This window comes from Moschus berezovskii, chromosome 16 (genome assembly GCF_049115385.1).
Source record: "Moschus berezovskii isolate FMDL1 chromosome 16, NW_MosBer_1.0, whole genome shotgun sequence".
Classification (NCBI taxonomy): domain Eukaryota; kingdom Metazoa; phylum Chordata; class Mammalia; order Artiodactyla; family Moschidae; genus Moschus; species Moschus berezovskii.
In genome coordinates this window covers 61,601,011-61,628,317 of record NC_142475.1, presented here as the reverse complement: position 1 = coordinate 61,628,317, position 27,307 = coordinate 61,601,011, and the positions used below count along the sequence as shown (strand labels likewise).

The 27,307-nt window shown below is 43.5% G+C and overlaps 1 protein-coding gene across 5 annotated transcripts in view; it reads right to left on the bottom strand.

Annotated features, from left to right (window-relative positions):
- Nucleotides 1–27,307, bottom strand: part of CYRIB (CYFIP related Rac1 interactor B) — a 148,548-nt gene that overhangs the window by 87,348 nt on the left and 33,893 nt on the right. For all 5 annotated transcript variants that reach the window (XM_088844865.1, XM_088844867.1, XM_088844859.1 and 2 more), the window contains exon 2: nucleotides 22,718–22,770. The gene's annotated coding sequence lies outside the window, so the exon portion shown is untranslated. The remainder of the gene's footprint in view (nucleotides 1–22,717; nucleotides 22,771–27,307) is intronic.

The window sequence follows — 27,307 nt, the reverse complement described above, 5'->3', positions numbered from 1 at the left end:
GCATTTTGCAAGGGATGAGTTGAGCGAGGAAAGGGAGCCTTTAGGTGAAGGGTATTGGAAAAGTGTAGCCTCAAGGGCCAGGAAAGCTGCAACTCTCATGGGAGATGCTTAGGCAACCCTATTGCATGTGGAAATTACAGAGCTGTCGAAAAGAATTTATTGACCATGGAATCCTAATGTCTACTCTCTATGGCAAACCTAAACAGTGTATTAAAAAGTAGAGACATTACTTCGTTGACAAGGTCTGTATAGTCAAAGCTACGATTTTTCCAGTAGTCATGAATGGATGTGAGAGTTGGACCATAAAGAAGGCTGGGCATCAAAGAATTGATGTTTTCGAACTGTGGTGTGGAGAAGACTCTTGAGAGTCCCTTGGACTGCAAGGAGATCCAACCAGTCTATCCTAAAGGAGACCAGTCCTGAATTTTCATTGGAAGGACTGATGCTGAAGCTGAAACTCCAATACTTTGGCCACCTGATGCAAAGAGCAGACTCAATGGAAAAGACCCTGATGCTGGGAAAGATTGAGGACAGGAGGAGAAGGGGGTGACAGAGAATAAGATGGTTGGATGGCATCACCGACTCAACGGACACAGGTCTGAGCAAATTCCAGCAGACGGTGAAGGACAGGGAAGCCTGGCGTGCTGCAATTTCATGGAGTCGCAAAGAGCTGGACATGACCTGGTAACTGAACAACAACAACAGTTCTCTATGGCCTAACCCATCTCATCCCTTCACTCCTTCATTCATTATTCCCTCTTGGAGCAATGCATTCTTGTGAACCACTAGGCAATAAAGCAGAGCTAAAAGCACCAGGGAGCTGTGGATTTGGCCCCGCCAGGATTTGACACCTGTCCTACAACCTTCACAGGTTAATCTCAGAACTTCAGTTTCCTCACAGTTTGTTCTAAAAATTAGTTTAGATAAAATTTGTTCAGTACTTGGGACAGAATTAAGCCTATATTAAGTTCAATAATTATTTTCAGTCTTGGTTCCTTCCCTCTGCCTCCTGGACTCCCAGCAATTTCCTCAGTTTCTGAGCATACCTACAGGTGACAGTGCATGTGCTAGAGTTCACAGCCTGAATCTGCCAGAGTGAAGCAGGGCACTCACCCTCTCTCTAACCTTCCATTTCCCTTCTGTGAAATGGACATAAAAACGTACTCACAGGAATGTTTTGATGCTCTTATAAATGTTGTATAGGAAAATCTCCTTGGACTGAAAGACCAAACCAGTCCATCCTAAAGGAAACCAACCCTGAATATTCATTGGAAGGACTGATGCTGAAGCTGAAGTTCCAACACTTTGGCCACCTGATGCCAAGAGCCGACTCACTGCAAAAGACCCTGATGCTGGGAAAGATTGAAGGCGAGAGGAGAAAGGGGTGACAGAGAACGAGATGGTTGGATGGCATCACTTACTCAATGGACATGAATTTGAGCAAGCTCCGGGAGATGGTGAAGGACAGGGAAGCCTGGCGTGCTGCAGTCCGTGGGGTTACAAAGAGTCGGGCATGACTGAGGGACTGATCAACAACAACAGGAAAATGAGTTCAAAACCCCAAAGTACTCTGTCATTACTATTACTGCTATTATAGAATAGACATCACCGTTTTCTTGGTTTCTCCCCACTAAAAAAAAAAGATGACCTTAGCATAAGTTACATGGATTTTAATCGATGGGTCAAAGGACCTAAACATTGCTATGGTTCTTGATTTGTATGGCCCAATGGCTCTTAGAGAGGATTCCATGAATAGCTGCTGCCACTGTTAACTCAAATATACCATCCAGTAAAAGCACCTAGATTATAGCTTTTGTTGACTCTCTATCGAGTCTTTGTCCTTAATCTAACTTTCAGGGACTTTTCTCAAGTGCTCTCCTCCTCCTCTTTGAGGAATCAGTGAATACTGAATCCCTAAACAAAGAGGCACCTTCCCAGATATTTGCACCACAGCCCAGGCTGAGAATGAAGACTCAAGGGTCATGCCTTGCAGAGACGAGCATCCACCCACCGTGTGAGTTTAGTGAATGCAAAAGAGGATTGGGAAGGAGGCCTGGGAATCTCTGAGCAGGGCTCAAAGCCTATCCAGCGTGAAGGATGACATCAGAGCTGCTCCTCAAACAGAACCGAAGAACAGACTCAACAGTTCAAACCCAATACGTTCCTGTGATTTAGCAAGACGTTAACCGATCTCTCAGAGGCCATAAAGGTGTCCGTATGCCATATGCCCCCAGAGTTACAAGGTGTATCCCTGAGCCTCCTCACATTTCCAAGTGAAACACAGTGCTCATACGTGGGCATCTGCAGTTCAAGTTTCACCAGGCCCGAGTGACGCGCAGGAAGGCAGCATCTGCCGGCCCCTCCCCACGCCCTGAATACACTTGCCATGTAGCTGCGTCTCAGCCTCCTCTAGAGTCACTCCTCAAAGCGGTCCCTCCATTGCTTCCTAAAGTCGACCTTCCCTTCCAAATTCCCTCGTATGTCACTGGCTTTCCCCGCCCCTCTTCTAGCACTCACCACAACCTGTAACTTTTTTATTTTTGAGCTTAAAAAAATATTTTAAATTAAAAAAAAAAAGACTTTCAACACAGTGTCAGCTCAGTGAAGGCAGAGGCCAAGGCTACCCTGCCCACTCCTACACCTGTCACTGTGCCCACCCAGCTCCTAGGGGACCTCGATAAATACGTGGAATGATTTGGGGGGTTAAAATTTGAGTTAAAAAAAAAAGAGGTTTCTGGCCTCCTCTACCTTTCTTTTACTCTGACTATATGAATAATATTTACATGTTGATTGCAAAAAAATTTTGAAAATTCAGAGGAGCAAAAGGAAGAAACTATAAATACCCCATGAGCTAACCTCCCATACCATGTGCACACATTTCCAGATGTTTTTACTATGTCTGTATCTATGTAAAGAAAATACATTGATTTATATAAACATGGTTCATATTTTGAATTGTCATCTGCTGTGTTTCATCTCAGGATCTACCTTGGTCATCTTTCCTTAACAAAGGTTCTTCAGCACCTTGTTGTTAAAGGCTCTATAATACATACCTGCGGGACCCTGCGGCACACCACAAAGCATTTAACAAGTTTCCCAGTGTTACGGTAAAGGGTTGGTTTCTTCAGTGTCAACAAAGGCAACGTGCTGTAATACAGCCCTGCCCTTCACCAGCCTCCCCGTTTCTGCTCTGTGTTTGTATTGCTTTCAAGCTGTATTTCTGCAGAACTCTACTCCCCACCGCCCATTCACCACCTGTAGTCATTAGAGTCCCCATCAACTAGAAGCAAAATTGTTTGCAGCCGGGAAAGCTCAAGTATGATGAAGCCAGGACGACATCAAGGAGTTCATTTCGGGAGTGTGCTACTGATACAGGCGACAGAAATAAAGAGCACGTCTTCTTGCCAAGACTTGAACGTAAAAAGAAGAAAAGCAGAGACTTTGTACGTCTTCACGTCTCCTTCCCAAACCCTGTTCTATGGCCAGGCTTTTCCCAAGAGGGATGGGCTGGTCCATGGAGTTGACTGATGTCGTAAGCAGTCTGTGGGTCAAAGCCTGTGCCCCACTTAAAGAAAAGCTGGCTACAGAAAAGTCTACGAGGACACGGAAGGCGATGCCGGCCTTTCTCACAAACAGTTCTCTCAGTCCCCTTGTGTGGTTCAAGAACCTCTTGGCATTTTCAGCTCAAACGTCACAGCCTCCACAAGAAAAGATTTCCCCCTGCCGACCTGGAGAAGGAGACCCCCCTCCAAAAGGACCCCTCAGTGTTCCAGGTCACCCATGGTCTGACCCACCTGCCCACCCCCACAGCAGCCGGGTCACCTTGTGAAGATGCACAGGCATAGGAAGGGGTCACGGAAGGTGGGGCTAAGATGTTTTAAAGTCAGATCCAGAGGGATGGCAGGGAGAGGAAGGGCTGGGTGAACCATCCATTCCCAGGCCTCACTGTGACCCAGGCCGCTGTGACCCAGAAACCCAAAGAGGGGTTGCTCTGCTGTTCCCCCACCTTATATGGCACCCCACCAGAGGCAAAGGAAGCTATAAAGGAAGAGAATCCCTTGCTGGTTACAACTATCACAACACTGTTAATCCACTATACTCCAAAATAAAATAAAAAGATTTTAAAAATTAAAAAAAAGAGAATCCCTAATTGTGTCAAGGATCACTAATTTTATCAATGCCATTTAAATAAGATTTTGTGTGAACTTACAGTTACCAAAAGAGAAGGCGGGTGGGATAAATTAGGAGTGTGGGATTAACAGATACGCACTACTATAGATACAATATATAAACAACAAAGACCTACCTGTAAGTAGTAACTATAAGAAACTATGGGATTCCCTGATAGCTCAGTTGGTAAAGAATCCACCTGCAATGCAGGAGACCCCGGTTCAATCCCTGGGTCAGGAAGATCTGCTGGAGAAGGGATAGGCTACCCATTCCAGTATTCTTAAGCTTCCCTGGCGGCTCAGCTGGTAAAGAATCTGCCCGCAATGCGGGAGACCTGGGTTCGATCCCTGGGTTGGGAAGATGCCCTGGAGAAGGGAAAGGCTACCCACTCCAGTATTGTGGCCTGGAGAATTCCATAAACTGTATATAGTCCATGGGGTCACAAAGAGTCAGACACGACTGAGCGACTTACCTTTCACAAGGAACTATATTCACTATCTTGTAATAACCTATAATGGAAAAGAACCTAAAAAACAATACACACACATAACTGAATCACTGTACTATACACCTGAAACTAACACAACATTGTAAATCAACTACTGTACATGTGCATGCTCAGTCGTGTCTGACTCTTTGCAACCGCACAGACTAACCCGCCAAGCTCCTCTGTCCATGGAATTTTCTAGGCAAGAAAATTGAGTTCTAAAAAAGAAGATTTTTGTATGTGTCTTCCAGAAATATCATGGTTAGAGGAAAGACAAAGGAGTTTGGATTAAAATATGGTAATGACAGAAGCAACTATTACCGCTAATACCTCTGATCAATGGTTTCATTTTGGCTAATTTCCACTCATTTTCTAATTCAATCCTTATAACAACATCAAGAGAAAGATTTTATTGCTTCCACTTTCCAGATAACAAAATTCCGGTGAGGTACAAAAAAAAACGTTAAATATTTTGCTGGAGGTCACAAAGTTACTAAGAGAAGAAGCCAAGATTAGACCCCAGGTCCTAGAGCTCTTGACATGCATGAGTCACTCAAACTTCCTTGCTTCCTACTTGCCCCTTTCTTTCTACAAATATTAACTTAATCTCTCAATGTCCAAGCTTCATCTAAAATACTAGATGACTCAACTTTTTTTTAAGATTTCTTTTTTTATGTGGACCATTTTTTCTTTAAAGTCTTTACGGAATTTGTCACATTGCTTCTGTTCTATGTTTTTGTTTTTTGACCATGAGGCATGTGAGATCTTAGCTGCCTGACCAAAGATCAAGCCTGTACCTTCTGCGTTGGAAGGTAAAGGCTTAACCACTGGACAGCCAAGGAAGTGCCTAAACTGCTCATCTTTAATAGGCACAATAACCACCTAATTCACTGCTATTGTCAGGGTTAACTAAAATAATAGATGGAACAGGAGAGCCTCCATAGTCAACCACTTTTTACTCCAAAAACAGCAGTGACATACAACTAAATCTAAGACATAGGTAATAAATATGAAACTCTGTGGATTTGGTTATTCTCTATTTATAGATGGTAATAATAGCTATTTTCTATTTATAGATGGGAATATAGAGTAGAATAGATCTGCTCTCAGATCATTTCATTGCCTTATAAAATATATGTGATTTTGCTTATTTCAATATGATTTATCTCTACCAAATTAATGAGGATAATAAAATTACTTACACACACACACAAAATAAGACATCCCTGGTCTTGGTAAACTCTTAAGTGGTTAAAACAATTATATGTTACAGATTATTTATTTTGGGTTTTGAGATTTGTGGTTTTCGTATTCAGACTCAGAAGGCTGTATGTCACAGTGGCTGAGAGCTCAGACCCTGTACTCAAGAGTCTGATTTCTTCCCTTCATTCTCTCATCTGTAAAAACTAGGAAAGTATCAGGAAAAACTAGGAAAGTATCAGAATGATGTTATCTCAAGTAAAGCAGTTACGGCAGTGCCTGGCAAAGGTGGTGATGGTTTAGTTGTTAAGTCATGTCTGGCTTTGTGACCCCATGAACTACAGCCCACCAGGTTCTTCTGTCCATGGGATTTCCCAGGCAAGAAAACTGGAGGAGGTTGCCATTTCCTTCTCCAGGGGATCTTTCTGACCCAGGGATCGAACCCACGTCTCCTGCATTCCAGGCAGATTCTTTACTGATTGAGCCACCAAGGAAGTCCTTGTTTGTTATTATTTTTAATTATTAATTAACCTACTACCTTCATTAAGGTAGTACTTGCATACAGCTGCCCGTACTAGCATTATGTATAATAAAAACCAGAAACAAATTTCCCGCAACAGGGAAAGAGCATAGTTGAATTTGAAAGAACTGTCTTTAGAATTAATGAAAACCAATTTAATTACAATTTAAAATTACAATTTCTGCGTTGCCACTTAGGGGCTGGATAATTTTGAACAAGTCATTTCATTTCTCTGGATTTGTTTCCTCACTTTGAAAATGAAGGGTCTGCTCTCAATGACTTATAAGTCCTCTCCAGATTAAAGTTTAAATTTCTAAGGTTTTCAATAAATTATAATCTATTGATATCAGGGATAATAAGAAACCCTAGGTACACAGAGTGATAGTGGTAAAGAACACACCTGCCAACGCAGGAAATAAAAGAGATGTGGGTTCAATCCCTGGGTCAGGAAGATCTCCTGGAGAATGGCATGGCAACCCACTCCAGTATTACTGACTGGAAAATCCCATGGACAGAGGAGCCTGGCGGGCTTTAGCCCATGGGGCCTCAAAGAGTCGGACGTGACTGAAGCGACTTAGTACAGAGCATATATGTACATAGAAAGATGGTAGCAACACGAGACAATATTTTATAAATTAACAATCCCAACCTTCTTTAATCCTATTTTTGTTCTATGACATTAATTACCTCCTGACAGAATCTGTCCTGTGTTTATGGTGAATCTCTATGAATAAGGCGGAAGCACCAGGGTAACAGGCATGCGGATCTGGTCTGCTCACTTGTCTGTTTAACCCCAGCCACTAGAGCAACGCCTGGCACACACTAGGAGCTCAATTAACATCTCAAAAAACATCTGTTGACTGTGAATATTAAGTTTAAAGAGCAAAGTACAGAGACTGCCCTGACGGTCCAGTGGTCAAGACCCTGTGCTTCCAATGCAGGGGGAGCAGGTTCCACCCCGATAGAGAAACTGAGATCCGGCAAGCTGTGCAGAGCCACCAAAAACATTAAAAGAAGAAAAAAGAGCAAAGCACAGAAGTATATGCATAAAATAGAATGCTACTCATATAAAATATCTACCCTCATGGGGAAACGGCAGATGGCACCAGAGAAATTAAAACTCAATGACAACATGAAAGGAGGGATGAAAGAATTTTATTTCCTTCAATGTTCTGAATAAATTTATCTGTTCAAAAAGATGGCATCAGAAGAGAGAAGCATGTAAAGAGGAGAAAAATGAAGGCGCAATGGAAGACATGTCCAAGGAAGATGGCAGCAGACCTGAAGGAAGGGGCCAGAAGCGCTTAAGCAAATAAGAGGCTCTTGGACATTAGTTATTCTGTGAATGGAAACAATCACAGGGGCAGAAAGAAAACTAGGTGAACTAATTTCTATTAAACTATTCCCAAGTTGAGAGTATTTTCCCATTCACTGCCTCAATCAACAGAAGCTTTCGTGAATCTGCTCTTCGGAGGCCTTTGGAGGGGCCACCTGTTACTCTTCTTGATCTGCTGCTGTGGATGCAAGAAGAATGCAAGAGGCCCACAAACCAAAGTTAACTAGTAAAATGTAGGTCTTTTCATGACCCAACTGATCAACCAGGGTCACACACTGGGGAAAACACACAGAATACAGGAAACAGCCTTCCCTTCCAGGGGATGAAAGACACACGACCTTATCATCATTCAAAGCAACACACAATTGCCAAAGAAACTGATACAGACAGGCAGCCGGGAAAGTAAAGGGAAAGGACCATTCCTTTTGGTGCGGGGGAGTCAGCGTTGGGGGTGTGGGGAGAGATAGGGAGGATCCGTCCAGCCCTTATGCTGAACTTGATCAAATCACCAGGACCCTACTGCTGTTTGTGGGCTTCATCGTGAAACTTTCACCTGGTCCTACCTTGCTTTTGGGATCAAATGCTACTCTGAAAGCCTCCAGCCTTCAACGGCTCACCTGAGCTCTTCATCACCACCAGGCATCTGAACTTTGAGCAAAGCAGGTCAGAGTCCCTGCTGTGAGAGTTCTCAGGACCGGTGTTACTTATTTCAAGGACATATCATAATTGTAGTTGCATGGTGATTTGTGTACTGCCTTGAACACTGTGAGGTTCACCAGGGCAGGAGCCATGCCTGTCATGTCAACCCTGCATCCGCAGTGCTAGCACAGAGCCGGGCACCATGCCTGGCACAAGGCATGCACTCAAACCATGGCAGCTGGTCAAACAGATGACAGGGTGAGTTAACCCAGTCCTAGGGCCTTTACCCTACTCCGAACCCCCAGCATGGCCACAGCCCTGGACCCAGGGAATGGATCAGCAGCACAAGGAGGTGAGATGTAAACTGACTCCCTGTTCTCAAATTAGCCAGACGATGAGGTCGCCAGCTATGGGGGACAACGGTTGAAATACAGAGCTTTAGACAGTATGATGTGAATATGCCAAACAGGAGCTAAGAGCATGGCAAGAGTTTAGATTCTCACAGCTTCAAGGCCACAGAAGAAGAGATACTGTATAAGGTTAAAAAAGGAAGAAAAAGAAATCTTTCCAGGAGAGAACCAATAAAGCCCAAGTTAAAAAGAAGCTTAACTGGTTCAGCTAGCTTCCTCTCTAAAATCCTGGGGCTGATTTCACATTAGAACACAGGTTGAGGAGTGGGAGGGAGGCTCAAGAGGGAGGGGCTATGTGTACACTTATAGCTGATTCACGGCTGTTGTACAGCAGAAACCAACACAGCTTTGTAAAGCAATTATTCTCCAATCAAAAATAAATTAAAAAATAAAATTTAGTATTCACTGGACAAGGAAAAAAAAAGAAGAATACAGGTTTAATGAGAAAGTATCCATCCTTAGTTTTTATTTTTTTAATTATTTATTTATTGGAAGCTAGTTCAGTCGCTCAGTCGTGTCTGACTCTTTGCGACCCCATGAATCACAGCACACCAGGCCTCCATCACCAACTCCCGGAGTTCACTCAAACTCATGTCCATCGAGTCGGTGATGCCATCCAGCCATCTCATTCTCCGTCGTCCCCTTCTCCTCCCGCCCCCAATCCTTCCCAGCATCAGTCTTTTCCAGTGAGTCAACTCTTCGCATGAGGTGGCCAAAGTATTGGAGTTTCAGCTTTAGCATCAGTCCTTCCAATGAACACCCAGGATTGATCTCCTTTAGAATGGACTGGTTGGATCTCCTTGCAGTCCGTCTCCTCCCACCCCCAATCCCTCCCACCATCAGAGTCTTTTCCAGTGACTCAACTTTTCACATGAGGTGGCCAAAGTATTAGAGTTTCAGCTTCAAAATCAGTCCTACCAATGAACACCCAGGATTGATCTCCTTTAGAATGGACTGGTTGGATCTCCTTGCAGTCCAAGGGACTCTCAAGAGTCTTCAGCACCACAGTTCAAAAGCATCAATTCTTCGGCGATCAGCTTTCTTCACAGTCCAACTCTCACATCCATACACGACCACAGGAAAAACCACAGCCTTGACTAGACAGACCTTTGCTGGCAAAGTAATGACTCTGATTTTTAATATGCTATCTAACTTGGTCATAACTTTCCTTCCAAGGAGTAAACATCTTTTAATTTCACGGCTGCAATCACCATCTGCCGTGATTTTGGAGCCCAGAAAAATAAAGTCAGCCACTGTTTCCACTGTTTCCCCATCTCTTTCCCATGAAGTGATGGGACCAGATGCCATGATCTTAGTCTTATGAATGTTGAGCTTCAAGCCAACTTTTTCACTTTCCTCTTTCACTTTCATCAAGAGGCTCTTTAGTTCCTCTTCACTTTCTGCCATAAGGGTGGTGTCATCTGCATATCTGAAGTTATTGATATTTCTCCCGGCAGTCTTGATTCTGGCTTGTGTTTCATCCAGTCTGGCATTTCTCATGCTGTACTCTGCATATAAATTAAATAAGCAGGGTGACAATATACAGCCTTGACATAGTCCTTTTCCTATTTAGAACCAGTCTATCATTCCATGTCCAGTTCTAACTGTTGCTTCCTGACCTGCATACAGGTTTCTCAAGAGGCAGGTCAGGTGGTCTGGGATTCCCATCTCTTTCAGAATGTTCCACAGTTTATTGTGATCCACACAGTCAAAGGCTTTGGCACAGTCAATAAAGCAGAAATAGATATTTTTCTGGAACTCTCTTGCTTTCTCCATGATCCAGCGGATGTTGGCAATTTGATCTCTGGTTCCTCTACCTTTTATAAATCCAGCTTGAACATCTGGAAGTTCACAGTTCACGTATTGCTGAAGCCTGGCTTGGAGAATTTTGAGCATGACTTTACTAGAGTGTGAGATGAGAGCAATTGTGCGGTAGTCTGAGCATTCTTTGGCATTGCCTTTCTTTGGGATTGGAATGAAGACTGACCTTTTCCAGTCTTGTGGCCACTGCTGAGTTTTCCAAATCTGCTGGCATATTGAGTGCAGCACTTTCACAGCATCATCTTTCAGGATTTGAAATAGCTCCACTGGAATTCCATCACCTCCACTAGCTTTGTTCATAGTGATGGTTTCTAAGGCCCACTTGACTTCACATTCCAGGATGTCTGGCTCTAGACGAGTGATCACACCATCATGATTATCTGGGTTGTGAAGATCTTTTTTGTACAGTTCTTCCGTGTATTCTTGCCACCTCTTCTTAATATCTTCTGCTTCTGTTAAGTCTATACCATTTCTGTCCTTTATCAAGCCCATCTTTGTATGAAATGTTCCCTTAGTATCTCTAATTTTCTTGAAGAGATGTCTTGTCTTTCCTATTCTGTTGTTTTCCTATTTCTTTGCATTGATCTCTGAGGAAGGCTGTCTTATCTCTCCTTGCTATTCTTTGGAAGTCATGAAACTAAGCCATGCCTTATGGGGCCACCCAAGACGGGCAGGTCACAGTGGAGAGGTCTAACAGAATGTGGTCCACTGGAGAAAGGAATGGCAAACCACTTCAGTATTCTTGCCTTGAGAACCCCATGAACAGTATGAAAAGGCAAAATGACAGGATACTGAAAGAGGAACTCCCCAGTCGGTAGGTGTCCAATATGCTACTCGAGATCAGTGGAGAAATAACTCCAGGAAGAAGGAAGGGATGGAGCCAAAGCAAAAACAATACCCAGTTGTGGATGTGACTGGTGATAGAAGCAAGGTCCAATGCTATAAAGAGCAATATTGCATAGGAACCTGGAATGCTAGGTCCATGAATCAAGGCAACTGGAAGTGGTCAAACAGGAGATGGCAAGAGTCAACGTCGACATTCTAGGAATCAGTGAAGTAAAATGGACTGGCATGGGTGAATTTAACTCAGATGACCATTATATCTACTACTGTGGGCAGGAATCCCCTATAAGAAATGGAGTAGCCATCATGGTCAACAAGAGTCCGAAATGCAGTACTTGGATGCAATCACAAAAATGACAGAATGATCTCTGTTCATTTCCAGGGCAAATCATTTGATATCACAGTAATCCAAGCTTATGCCCCAACCAGTAACACTGAAGAAGCCAAAGTTGAACAGTTCTTTGAAGACCTACAAGACCTTTTAGAACTAACACCTAAAAAAAGATGTCCTTTTCATTATAGTAGGGGACTGGAATGCAAAAGTAGGAAGTCAAGAAACACCTGGAGTAACAGGCAAATTTGGCCTTGGAATACAGAATGAAGCAGGGCAAAGGCTAATAGAGTTTTGCAAGAGAACGCACTGGTCACAGCAAACACCCTCTTCCAACAACACAAGAGAAGACTCTACACATGGACATCACCAGATGGTCAACACCAAAATCAGATTGATTATATTCTTTGCAGCCAAAGATGGAGAAGCTCTATACAGTCAGCAAAAACAAGACGGGGAGCTGACTGTGGCTCAGATCGTGAACTCCTTATTGCCAAATTCAGACTTAAATTGAAGAAAGTAGGGAAAACCACTAGAGCATTCAGGTATGACCTAAATCAAATCCTTTATGATTATACATTGGAAGTGAGAAATAGATTTAAGGGACTAGATCTGATAGACAGAGTGCCTGATGAACTATGGACGGAGGTTCGTGACATTGTACAGGAGACAGGGATCAAGAACACCCCCATGGAAAAATGCAAAAAGCAAAATGGCTGTCTGGGGAGGCCTTACAAATAGCTATGAAAAGAAGAGAAGTGACAAGCAAAGGAGAAAAGGAAAGATATAAGCATCTGAATGCAGAGTTCCAGAGAATAGCAAGGAGAGATAAGAAAGCCTTTCTCAGCAACAGTCCTCCTAGGATGTGTCAAAAGACCAGCTGTGGCATGAGGTTTGCATTAGCACCATGTATTCCATTGAGAAAAGTGCTGTGTAAACACAAGGTTATGTTTTATTAATTTATTACACCTGATTCCTTGGATTGATTTTGATGGATGAATCAACCAGCCCAAGATTAACAGCCTGGTTTAATACACTCATTTCTCTTTCCAAGCCACAAGCCAAAATAAACTCACCCTCAATTTATAACCTTGCAACATGTTCTTTTGCATATCAACTTCTAAATCAAACTGTGGTTATTAAAATGGATGGTTGCATTTGTCAGGATGGGACATGTTATGCTGCGGTAACAAACAAGCCCTAAATCTCAGCCCCAACAATGACCACAGTGGTCACTCTGGGATCAACTAAAGGAGCCCAACAACTCCATCTTTCTAGACTTCACCTGACACTTTGGATTAAGCAACTCTGTAGCTGACATCAGTTACAAACACATGACCTCCTCCTTTCCTTATTCAACCACCTATAAAGCTATCTTGCAGGGCTGCCATGCAGATTAGATGTGATCCTGCTGTTTAGATACTCAGGACACTGCCTGCCTTATAGGCAGCAGTTGGTAAATGATAAACGGTGGCTAGGAACACTGTCATTACCATCAGCTCTTGTTCTTGTTGTTCAGTCGCTAAGTCTGATCCAATTCTTTTGTGACCCCATGAACTGTAGCCCGTCAGGCTTCTTGCCTCTCTGTCCATGGGATTTTCCAGGCAAGAATACTGGATGGGCTGCCATTTCCTTCTCCAGGGTATCTTCCTGATCCAGGGATTAAACCTGTGTCTCCTACATTGGCAGGCGGACTCTTTAACACTGAGCCACCAGGGAAGCCCACCATTATCCCTGCTGCTGCTGCTGCTAAGTCACTTCAGTCGTGTCCGACTCTGTGCGACCCCATAGACGGCAGCCCATCAGGCTCCCCCATCCCTGGGATTCTCCATCTTCAAACGATAATAATGATATTGTTATTATAATTCTCAAATGCCAAGGGTTCCTAAACTTGCCTGCAAATTGGAATCGCCTGGAGATCTTTATAACTACCAGTGCTTGTGTCCCAGCCCAGAATCAGTGAATTAACTCATCTTGTGTGTAGCCCTGGCTTTGAAATTTTAAAAGATCCCCAGATGATTCTAACGTACAGGCAAGTTTGAAAGCCACTGTCACAGAGGCAGCAAGATGCACATCTATACAGACACATATGTCCAGGTATACACACACTCACCCACACACAAACAAGATGGTCTGCTCCCAGGTTCCATGAATCCTGCCACCTTTATGACAGTGGTGTTCATATCATTCGGGTGAGCAAGGTTATACGAGGCAACAAACAGCACGTAAGTATCAGCCCCAATAACAACCACACTGGGCCCCCTCCAGGGTCAACTAGATGAGCCCAGCAATCTGGTTTTTCTGGTCTTTATTTGATGCTAAAGGCTATGCATTTTACCCTCAGACCTCACTTCCTCTTTCATAGGTTTGCCAGGCCCACAGTAAATCAGAACCAAAAATATGATACTAGTGTGAACAGATTGGGAGGAGATTTGGTCAGAGGAGAGCCACCAAAGGCTACTAGTAACTGAGACTATTTCTTTGTTCAGCTCTCCATCCCCAAGATCCAAAATGCAATAGCCAACTTAATAGAAATGTGAATAGATTTTAATAAAAGAATTATCATCACTAATAACCTGAAAAAGAAGTGAAAAGCCAACACAGGATCTCAAAAATACAGCATCTAAGTTGAAAACCTTATGGGTCAGCTTATCAGCAACCATCATGTTGATTTCTCTCTTTTCGTTCATTTCTCTCAGGTTGAAATTACATCTGCACAGATGGAAACAAATGAGATCAGGAGATCTATGAACAAAAACAAGGACCTTGAGTAGTAAAGAATCTACCTTGCAATGCAGGGGACTCGGGCACGATCCCTGGTCAGGGAACTAAGATCCCACATACTGCAGAGCAACTAAGCCCTCATGCCTCAACTACTGAGACCACACATCGTAATTAGAGAATCCATGTGAACCATGGAAAAGATCCTGCGTGCCACAATCAAGACCCTGATGTGGCCAAATCCATAATCAATTAATTTAAAAGAATGTATACAAAAAAAAGTGGGGGCCCTTTCACCTGGCAGCAAAGCTTAGGTTGGGTGCAGGCAACAGTATGAATACAGACATCTTACCACCAGCACACAAGTGATTTCAGCAAATCATCTCTTGCTCTGTTGGATGCTAAGTCTCAGCAGAATCTGAGAAAACCAGAAAATCCAGTTTGTTTGCCCTAGTTTTGGCAGCTTAATTTAGGAATCACACTGGGCTTTCCATAAACACTTTACCAAAAAATGTATCCTGTGTTGTGAACACGCAAGTTAACTTGGGGCCCAGGGGGAGGAAGCACTGTGTATGATTCCATAATAGTTACTCTACTATTTTAAAACCAAATGGAAGCCTCAGGCAACAAAGTCAAAAAAAGAGAGAAATCATTTTTGTAAAAGTATCTGAATGCAACCATCTCTCCTGATGCATTGTGAGCTGTCAATGGTTCTGCTTTTCTCAGAAGTTCATTCAATTATCTCTTACTTATCTGGACCAGGGAGAGGCATTTTCCTCCCATCCAGAGTTAAAGAAAAAAAAGGAGGCATGATCCTCTAACAAAAGCCTGAAATGAAAAGCAGTAACTACTCCCAAGCCCTGCTTATTGTGGAGGAGTCATTAGGCAAAACTTTGAAGGGTCTCTGTTAGCGGTCTATTTTCTCCATGACTACCACAATAAGAAGAGGAAGAAATACCAGATTCACAGCCTTGAAACACCTTGCTCCTCTCCTAGGTGTGCAACTGCGGCAAGCCACTTAATCGCTCTGAACTTGTTTCCTCTCCGTAAAATGGAAACACCTATGTACAAGGACACTCTAAGAACGAAAAAAATTATGTAATGCATTTTTACATTCAACAATGTAAATAGCCCTTCCTCTGATCACTGTCAAACTCTCAGGAACGCACTAGAATGTGAACTTTTAAACAGTAGGTACAATGCCTTACTTATCTTTCTATAGCCAGATCCTAAACACTTAGAGATAGCAGTTGCCTCTTCAGCATCTATTCCATTTCTCTTCCGCTAAGCAGCATCCCTCATTCATTCAGACCTCATCTAAAATTCCAGGGGTGGGTCCAGAATGGTCTAAGCCAATCAGTGTTATCCTATTTCCTCTGTCACCATGATTGGTTGAGAGACAGAGGTGTGTCCTGCGATGATCCAATCTGAGGGAAGCTCAGAAATTTTGTTCAATGTCTCTGGCAAGAGATAGGAGCTCATTCTTCCCGGAATGCTATCCACTGGGCTACCTCCAGCGCCCACAAAGCACCCAGTGAAATATTTCCCGAGTATATGAATAAAGATGAGTCTGTGGATAAACAAAGAGTGATGAAATCAAGATTCTCAGAACAGAACTGCAGTAAAACCCTATTAGTACACAGACTGCTGGTTATGCAGCAGGTAAATCAAAAACCAGGGAATGAGAGAGGGCTTCAGAGGCTGACAGATGTGGACCAAATTCTGGTCCTAGAATTCTAGTGCCTAAGCCTGGAACCTCAGGCAACTTTCTAAGCCACAATTTCTCTCTGACAAACACAACAATCATGATTAAATAAGAATTTTTTAATGCATCTATAAATAGGGAGAAAAGATTGAGAGAATACACCCCAAAATATTAATAGCAATAAGTCCTAGGTAGTTAATGGAAGGACTTTTATTTTTCTCTTTTTTTGTGTGTACATTGTTGGACTTTCTATAATGAACATAAATTGGTGGTCTAATAAAAATAAAATGAAAATAAAAGCAGGATGATGGCAATTAAAGCATCTAGCCCAGCAAGCATGACACAAAGTAGGAAGCCAGCAAATGTTCTGTCCCTATGAACACCCTTCAAACGTTTGGGAACAGCTATCATATGTCTATTTCTTGTTAAATATCTCAGCTAATTTAATGTCATCCTTACATGACTTGATTTCAAGGCTCTCTGCAAAGGCTCCATCTGTTAAAACCCCACTCCGGATATCATAGAACCCGCTCACAGAATCAGCGGCAGAACTTGTTTGCTCATTCATCTGTTAATTCATTCACTGAGTAAACACTGATTAAAAACTTACTATATTGGACATCTTGCTTCTGCCTACCCCCCATTCACAAATGGTTTCCAGATTTCCCCGGGGAACATCTGCCTGCCTTCATTCTCAGTTCCTGAGCTCTGGGGAGAGCAGACCCTACCCCAGCTTCTGCGGGGGCTGGCATTTGATCCAAGGTGGCCAATCAGAGCATCGCATTCACCTGGCCACCGATGGGTTAGGAACAGGCATGTTACCCAGAGAAGACCAATCAGAGACACTGAAGAAGAAACCTCTCTTTCCTGAGATTTCTGCTGAACTGTTGGAAAGGGGCATTTTTTCCCCTTGCTGCTAGAAGTGCTGACATATTCTGCCACCACAATCCAAAAAGAAATCAGAGGCAGCGCTGAGAGATGAGGAAAACCTGTGTAAGCCTTAGCAACACAGTCTAAGGCTCCGTGCCTTCGGTTCCATCCCTGCACTTTGGAGCTACGTAAACCAGCGAATCCCTTTTCTGTGGAAGGCCGTTCAACTTGGGGCTCAAAAGAAACCTAACTCATGAAATTTGAAGTGCTCTGGCATCAGCTGCATGCCAGCTATGCACACAGGAAGCAAGATGATCCACACCATCTTTCTTGGCACTTGGTCTGATGTGGAGATAGCTACAAACAACTACAATTATTTAAAGCCAGTAAGATAATTGCTTTAATTACACACTATGAGAGCAAGGGGAGCACAGGCAGGTGGAGTCAGGACAGGCGGCAGCTAAGAAATAGCATTTCAATCTCCTCTGTACCTGCATTCAGGCAGTGAAGATAGAATTACTGTTGGGGGAGTCAAAATAACACTGTTGACATACAGTCATCTCACAGTAAACTAAAACCACTACAGCCCACGATGCGCGACGGGAAATGAAACTTACAATCTCTGAAGGATGCTGTCTGGTTGAGCCCACAAAATAGAAACAACCACCAGCAAACAGCCCTCCCATGCAAGAATTTCACCCCAATGTTACAGATGATGCTACACTCTTAAATACCCAGGTTGTTTTTTCTTTATTTTGAGTCCATGAACTTAAGTCTTCACTCCAGTTTTACTGCCCATTTGGACTACTGTTGATATAATCACAAAAACATCCCGCTGAAGATGAATAACCTATTTACTACCAAATGATAAAAGAGAGAGAGCAAGAGTAAGCCTCTGGTTCCATAAGACATTTCATGATGAGTTAGAAATGTGACTGATCTCGGAAAACAACAAGGGCAACAGCAAAGCACCTCTGGGAACATCTACTTTGCTAAGAAAGGCCCTGAAGGTCGCTCTTTTTAAGTGAACAGAGCAAGTGTCTGTTAGATCTTTGATGATGCAAAACTCAACAGGAGAGTTGTGCAGATAAGTCAGAAAAGGAGGACACCACAGGACAAATTCTCCTTGCCTTTGTGGTTTCCAAACACATCAGCAATTCATCTGGTCCAGGAACACAGCTCCAACTTTCCAGAGCAAAGAATCTTAGAGGTGGAAAAATTAATACTGATGGAACACGTCCACGTGGTCTCAAGAGAGGTGCTGGGGATGTGGCAGGAGAGACGGATGCCTACCAAATAACAGGGATTGCTAAGAAGCAGCTGGGTTCTCTCTGTTCCCAAAGCACTTTTAAGATTTCTTTAAGTGCCACGTGAATTCCACTTCCCCTTCTTGCTTGCCACGTGACTTCCCACAAAGACTTTGCCTCCCCTCTTCCTGAAAATGGGATTACTATTTTTCACACACTGACCAGGCCACTACTGGAGTCCAGGCAGAGTCAGGCCATGGAGAGACCCACAGTGTTAGACAACGCAGGCAAGTGCCTGGTGCTTGGCACATGCTCCACAAATCCTGGGGGTCAGAAACCCCACGGAGACCTGCCAATTTCCTCTAAATCTAAGAGGGGGTCCCGACTGAAAGCTCACAAAGGGAAGTTTTTTGTTAACGAGTTTGTTTTTAACAAGAACATATGTTTATGCTTAAAAAATTTTTTGCTTAAAAAAGGATATACAATAAGACATCATTCATTCACCCCAAACCCACCATCACTGAGACTTCTCAAGAATTCAATGGCACTGCCCACAACCACCTTCTTGTTTGGTGTGCTTCCAGCAAAGTCTATGCAAAATCATTAAGCGTTTGTATGTGTGGGTGGGTTTGCATAAACACTAATCCCTCCTCCTTTTTTTTCCCCCCCAAACATGGGAGGGAGCATACCACACACACTTTTCTGCATAGAGCTTTTTTTTTTTAACCTAAGAATGTATCCTGGAAAGAATGGATAAAGAAAGTGTGATCTGTTATATATATATATAATGAACTATTACTCAGCAGTAAAAAAAGAAGGAAATCTTGCCATCTGCCACAACAGAGATGGACCCTGAGGGCATTATGCGAAGTGAAATAAGTCAGAGAAAGAAAAAACACTGTATTATCTCACTTTTACGTGGAATCTAAAAAACACCAACAAAAAAATCCCTCATAGATGCAGAGAATAGACTGGGGGTTGCCAGAGTTGGGGGTTGGGAAACATAGGTAAAGTGAGTCCAATGTACACACTTACGGTTCTGAAATAAATAAGTCATGAGAATGTAATGTACAGCATGGTGATTATAGTTAATGATACTGCATTCTGGGACTTCCTTGGTGGTCCCGTGGTTAAGAATCCACCTGCCCGTGCAGGGGGCATGGGTTCGATCCCTGGTCCAGGAAGATTCACGTGCCACGGGGTAACTAAGCCTGAGAGTCACAATTACTGAGCCCGGGCTCTGCAACAAGAGAAGCCACTGCAACGAGAAGCCCAGGCACGGAAACAAGAGAGCAGCTCCCACAGCTGGACAAAGCCTGTGCGCAGCAACAGAGACCCAGCACAGCCATTAAATAAATACATAAATCTTAAAAAAATATGCGGAAAAGTTGCTAAGAGAATACATCATCAAAGTTTTTATCACAAGAAAAAATTGTGCAGCTATGCATGGCAACACGTATTAACCAGATTTAGTGTGGTGACCATGTCGCAATATACCCAAATATGGAATCATTATATTGTACCCCTGAAGCTCATAATGTTATATGCCAACTATAAAAAGAAAAACAATTAAAAAAAAGAATGCATCCTGGAGCGGATTCCTTCTTGGTATATATGACGTATTACTTTAAACAGTGGCCCAGTATTCTCCTGTAAGGATATACCTTAATCTCTTCCATCTTCCTTTTCTGACATACATTTATTTCAGTTGCTTCCAGGGCCTTGCTATTTCAAACAATGCTGCAAGGAGCTTACATTACACACAACCTCACACTATACGTAAGATGTGTTACTATAGGAAAAGTGGGATTTATAAAATAAAATCCTTGGAAACTATACATATATGGGCTTCCCTTGTGGCTCAGCTGGTAAAGAATCTGCCTACTGTGCAGGAGACCCCGGTTCAATCCCTGGGTTGGGAAGATCCCCTGAAGAAAGGAAAGGCTACCCACTCCAGTATTCTGACCTGGAGAATTCCATGGTTTGTATAGTCCATGGGGTCGCAAAGAGCTGGACACGACTGAGCAAATTTCACTTTCACTTTCATGTGTGTGTGTGTGTGTATTTATATATAGGAAAAATGGGATTTATAAGATAAAATCCTTGAAGTTGCAAGAGTCAAAAGGTACAAGCACTTAAAATGCTGGAATGGCCTTCAAAGAGTTTGGACTCACTTTTACTCTCACGAACAGGGTCATAAGGATGCCAATCTGCCCAACTACATTCACAGAATGGTTTGTTTATCAAATTCAAGGGAAGAAAGGGGAGCAGAGCTTCACTCTTGTCCCACGGTCTCTTTTCGTCCCCGTGATACCACACACGATCCTACTACTGCCTGAAAATTCTGCCCCTTGGATGCACAACCCGGAGATCAGAGCTTAAAACAGAATGAACGTCAGCACTAGTGTGCTGAGCTGGCTCGGGCTGGCTCGAAAGAGCCGACTGTGCACACCTCCTCCCAAACCCGTGTTCAGTGACATCATGTCGGTAGCTTGAAACTGTTCATGGTGGAAGTATTGATACCACAGAGATGGGCAAATGCTAGTCAGGGCTTCTCTTTTTTCCCCCAGAGATCTGTCAAACATCAGCTCATTGATGCATACAACAGTGGAAACAGAGGCTCTGCTGCCCCTTTTTACAATTGTCTGCTCTCAGTAGGATCACAAATTCTTGGAACCTCAGAACTGGAGGAGATCTGAAGGGACAGCTGATCGTTCTGTCTTCTCATGCTGCCTCTCCCCTAGCCCCTGTGCTGAGAAACAAGCAGACCCTCTCCTCCACTCCTCTATGCCTCTCCACCGTATTCCCATCTCTTTATTGCTTAGTGCTTATTCTTAATGATACTCTACAGTGTAGTAACTGCATACACAGACTCTAGGCTACACTAAAAGACAGCCAGGGGTCAAACCCCAGCTCCGTCATTAGCACTTCTGCAACCTTGGGCAAGTGTTTTAAACTACTGCACCTTAGCTTCTTTGTAAAGCACAGATGATAATGATAATGCCTTCCTTAGAAGTTTGTTCTGAGGATTAAATCAGTTAATACAGGGACACAGAACAGTGGCTGGCACACACTAAGGACTAAACAGACGTCAACTGTTATTACTGTCTTCCAGTTCACTAAGTATCTTTCACGACATCTAGTCTGTCAGTTAACGCCTTTGTTGGATTTTAATTTCAATGACTATTTTTCACTTCTATGTGGCAGCTTTTCAAATCAACTTATTCTTTTTCCACCTTTCATTGCATTTTTGTATTCTCTCTAGCTTTTAATCATTTAAAAAGATACTGTCGATAGTCTCTTTTAGATGGTTTTTTACTTTCAACTCTAGTCACTCCTTTCCTAAACAGTCCATATGATTTAATTATGCACTCATCTTCAGAGTTCTTTCTGCGAGAGTCCGTCAGGTCTGGGTTGTTGAAATAACCCAGTGGAGTGACTGTGTAAACACACAACACAATCCCTAGTGTTGTGCTAGAGAGTCCCACAGTAGACAGCCAATTTCTATATTAATTTCTCAACTCAAGTTCTCATATCTCGTGATAATAACAATATAGATTCCACAACCACAGATGGTATAGCCCCAGATATTTCATTTCTTCCTGGTGACTTTCTTTCCTCTCAAAAAAAGCTTCCTCTCTGTTTCTCCTGACAGTGGGGCTTTTCCAGTCCTTTTAAACATTACATGTTTAAAGCTCCTGGAAATTCATGTCTACCTTGGGCCCAAGTCTCATTTCTAGGCCCACTGTGGTCTCAAAACCTTAACCCCCAGACTCTACAGCTTCTTTGTGGGTGCAAAAACCCCATAAGTTATTGTGCCTTCAGCTCATATAACCATTTGGCTTGGATTTCTCTCGATTTCTCTCCATTTTTGACACTTGGGGACTTCCCTTTCTGATGAGCTCCCCTAGATATAGTTATTATTTTTCAGTCAACTCTGAAAGGGACTGTTGGCATCCCCTTTCCAAATTCGTATGTTGGAACCTAACCCCCAGCATGATGGTATTAGGGAGTGATTAGGTCACAAGGGTAGGGCCTTCACAGATGGGATTAGTGCCCGTAGAAAAGAGACCTCAGAAAGTTCTCTTGCCTCTTCCACCATGTGAGGTTACAGCACGAAGAAACAGGAAGTGGGCCTTCACCAGACACTGAATCTGCCAGCATCTTGATTTTGAACTTGCCAACCTCCAGAACTGTGAGAATTAAATTTCTGTTGTTTATATGCAACCCTGTCTGCGGTACTCTGCCACAGCAGCCTGAACGGACTCAGACAACCCCTTACCACTGAAAAGAACTTGGGAAAGTTACTTCTCTGAACCTCAGCTCTTGAGGGCTATTGTGAGGCTCAAGACAATTCAAATGAAGCTCTTAGTTCTGAATCCAGGTGGCCACAATCAAATCTGGTTCTGTCACTTACCAACTTGGTAACCTTGAACAAATTACTCAAACTCCAGGGCTCAGTTTCTTCTCCTGCAAAACAGAGATATAGCAAGGATTAGGCAAGTCACAAGACCACAGCACACAAAAAGCCTCCAGTAAATCCTAATCACTACTGTTTTTCTCCTGTACCAAGAATAACAACTCCATATAACATTTCTGTCCAGTAGTATTTCAAGCCAAATAATATTTCTCCAAACCATTATATTTTACAGAAGACGTTTCACAAATGTATTTCTCATTTAACATTCAAAACAGTCAGGTATATGACAAATAAAGAAATGAAGATATTAAAAAAAAGAAGGAAATGGACATTCAGAGATGTCAAGTTCTAAGAGTTCTTTATATATGCAAGTCAAGTAAATTTGCTGAAGGCTGCATAGCAAATAAAGAGAAACCCCAAATCAAACTCCTCTGATGGAGGGGCACAGTTTGGCTGGACTGAATTGTCCCAGGGACATAAAGGGTGGAGCCTGGCTGTCCTTTCAGACTCATAATTCTATGATAAAGGATGCTGGGACTCTGGGCTACCTCAGCAAGTCCGGGTCTCAGAAAAACTCTCAGCTCAACTTGAATCTGAACTGGTCTGTCATTCCACCCAACTCGCTTCCTGCTTTTGGTATCTACACCACAGAGAAGGGAAAACAAACGTACATTACACCATCCTTGTCACCCTCAAAATGCTCACAAAAGAGATTCACAAAAACTTATGAATCAAAGGGAGTTTTCATAAAACCCAAGTTAAACAATATCCCATTCGAACCCATTCACTAGCATCAAGTGTGAAGATCAGAGCAAGGTCTGCAATGTCTAGACACTCATTATTGCCTACAAGAGAAAGAGAATGCTTTTTTCTGGCTTTCATTTTGATTAAATCTTTAGCTGCCTGAAGTGTTTTCTCTTTGCTTGTTATCAGGGACCGAGACTACCGGAAGCCACTTAACCAGCCTCCCTTTATTCACAAAAGATTTGGGGGCCCTGCCTAATTGTCATGGGGGAATGTTATCAGCTGATCACGGCAACCACTCTGGCTGCGTTGCCAGCAATCCTCTTGTTCGCCAGTACAGGCTTCCTTTCTGCTGTCGCCTGAATGTGGTTTAAAATTCCCTTTTCAAGAATAATCAGAAAACTGCTCAGTGGCCAAAGAAAAGAGCCATTTCATTTAGAACAACATAGGCATACCAAGTTTCCCTGGTGGCTCAGTGTAAAGAACCCACCTGCCAATGCAGGAGACGCAGGTTCAATCCCTGGGTCATGAAGATCCCCTAGAGGAGGGCATGGCAACCCACTCCAGGATTCTCACCTGAGAAATCCCATGGACAGAGAAGCCCAGCCGGCTGCAGTCCATTGGGCCGCAAAGGAGGCAGACGTGACTTACCGACTGAACAACAGCAAAGCATACTCACAAGTGAAGGCTTCACAGGTAAGCACAGGGTCCACACTCTGCGTGTGTGTTGTGTGCACGCACTTACACACAGACGCCCAGAAACTGGTGACAGGTCTCTCAACTCACTATGTTTTCCAATTACATAAAGGTTTTATTTTCTTTCTTTCTGATTCTTTGACCAGATTTACAAAGCAGAAAATAAGACAAGCTGTTTACTTGGGAACAATTGTTTTAAGGTCCTGGGCAAAAGTCCTAGAAATTAGAAAAAAGTATACTAACTTGCTCTCACAAAACTCTTTATTAAGACCATGAAGATTAGGCTGGTCTTTCCATCACTTAGAGACAAACCAGGAAAGAGAGTATGTCTCCCCTAGAAGGAAAGTCATCTCAAAACAAGGGTGGCTTTCTCTCACTTCCTCTCTGTGGACAGAGAAAAGCTGGACTATGACTCTAGAAACCGGTCTACCACCATCCCACTCTGAACACGCCTGATCTCATCCAATCTCAGAAACTAAGCAGGGTTGGGCCTGGTTAGTACTTGGATGGGAGACTCTAGAAACTGGATCTGATCTTTTTTCCTCTTTAGACTTATAGCAGGGGCTCCAGTCCGTTCTTGGTCTTTCAGAGCTGTGTGACTTTGGGTAAGTCACTGAACCTTTCTGAGCTTCTGTAGCTGCTGCTGTCAAGTGAGGACACTCATTCACTCAAGACCTATCTGCTGAGCACCTGCAGTGTGCCAGGCATGTGGCCATGGGATTAATTCCAGTAATTAAACTGTCCCAGCCACAAAGAGCTCTCATTGATTAGTGGAATAAAGACTGCCCTATCAATTCAATGGTTAAGATGCTGAGCTTCCGATGAGTACAGGTGCTGGGTAATCACAGAAAACGGTATTTAATTAATTTCAGAGGGGAGGGAAAGTGCTGGGTATAAGACTTCCCCCAAGGAGGTGTTATCTAAGCTGCAAACAAAAAGACAAGTTAGAATTTGCCCAACCGAGGGGGATCCAAGTAAAACTGGCAGCATATGGGAAGGCCCATAGGCAGGATGGCTGGTTCATGATGTCAAGCACAAGAGGCAGGAAGAGAGACATCGGGTATGTAGACCTGGACATGCCAGCAGGTGGGCTTGCCAGGGCAACCTGCCTGGGCTAGGAGGGTCAAGCATTCAAAGAATCCCAGCCACACCAATCACAAGACCCTTGGACCAAATTCCAGGACCTTGACTTAGGGTTTGGAGAGGGAAATGGCAACCCCATCCAGTATTCGTGCCCAGGAAATCCCACGGACACAGGAGCCTGGTGGGCTACAGTCCATGGGATGGCAGAGTCGGGACACGACTGAGCGACTAACACGTTCAAACACGTTCAGGGTCCCTCCCAGGCCTCAGGGCTGACCCTGTGGTCTTCTGAGACCCCAGATCCTCCTCTTGGCTTGAGAGCTCTTACACCAGCACAGCCACATCCCTGAGTCCACTGGGGGAAATGCCAAGCCTCCCATGTGGGCCCTGTCCTTCCTCTGTCCTTTCCTTTCGGGAGTGACTAGCCAGTGACTCAAGGAGGGAGCTGTCCCCTACTTGTCATTTGTTTCTTGCACCCAGGACTCACTCACACAGTCATTTGCCCAGCCTCCTTCTCCCACCCAGCCCCTGACCTAGCTGAAGAAATGCTGAATTATTTGTGTAGCCTGTCGCCTCCAAGACACTTGAAGCTACCTGAGGGCAGACACTCATTTTGGTCATTCTGCTGTCCCCCGCCCCTAGTATTGAACCCTGATTCATACCAGGTCCTCAAAAACGCATGCAAACATGAAGGGGTTTAATGTCTCTGCAAAGGAGCACCCATCCAGAGCTGCCCTCAGACAGCAGCTCTGAGACCAGTGTGGAAAACCCAGAGAGGTGTCAGCTCAACACTCCTCCCCCAGGGCTCCCTAAGCCACTGGAGACACTCAGCAAAGCTCCATTGGAAAAGTAACACCCCCACCACTCGTGATACCAGTGAAGAACCTCAGGTCCGAAAGGATGATACAATTTGCAAGGCCTCTTAGCTAACGCAATATAATGTTTTTAAAAGGGGGACATCAGGGACTTTCCTGGTGGTCCAGTGGATACGACTCTGAACTCCCAATGCAGGGGGCCTGGGTTTGATCCCTGATAAGGGAACTAGATCCTGCATGTCACTACTAAAGATCCCACACGCCATAACTAAGACCCAGCACAGCCAAGTAAATAAAAATTTTTTAAAAAGTGGGACAGCGGTCTTAAACGGAAGGCTATCTAGTTGCCCCTACCAGAAACGCTGCTTATTTTAGGGGAAAATACTTGGCAGGTCTAATGGAATCTTCTCTTTACCTGATCACCAATTATGTCACACTTTCACGACCCCTGGGATTCTCTAGGCAGGACTAAAGCTCCCATTGAAGCATCAACCTATTTTTGAAGATGACCAAAAAACCTTTTCTAGGGTCTGGGTATGTTCTTGGATTATAGATCACTTTTTAATTCTCTATAATGTGATCTCAGGCTATAACAATTTTTAAAGGAAAGCTGAGCTCCCTGAACACTCTTTTTAAAAAATGTTTTGATATTAACTTCACTGTGACAGCAAACACAATTTTTAAGGAGGCCATTTTGACCTATATATCCCTTCCACCAAAAGAATTCCTTATAATTCCCGTGTCCTCTTATTAAAGTTTTTATTCACAGATCGATACTCTGTACCAATGTATGTATTTCATTTAAAGGAACCCAGGTGGCACTAGTGGGAAAGGGTCCACCTGCCAATGCAGGAGACAAAAGAGACGTGGGATTGATCCTGGGTTGGGAAGACCCCCTGGAGGAGCGCATGGCAACCCACTCCACTATTCTTGCCTGGAGAATCCCATGGACAGAGGAGCCTGGTGGGCTACAGTCCAGGGGTCATAACTGGCATGACTGAAGCAACTTAACACGCACGCACCTTTTAGAGCAGAAGTTACTCAAGCAAAACAGAAACAAGAAACAAACGAACAAACTTATTATGCAAGTCACTGGCATGACATTTCTGAAACCACCACAGAGCAAAACCCAGGTGACAAATGAAGTGCACCTGGAAATTCTGGGTCTGGGACATTGAGGGTAACGTTTTCTAGCCTGCTTCATTCAATCCTCATTCTGACACTTTCCATATTCCATTTAATAGGAAAC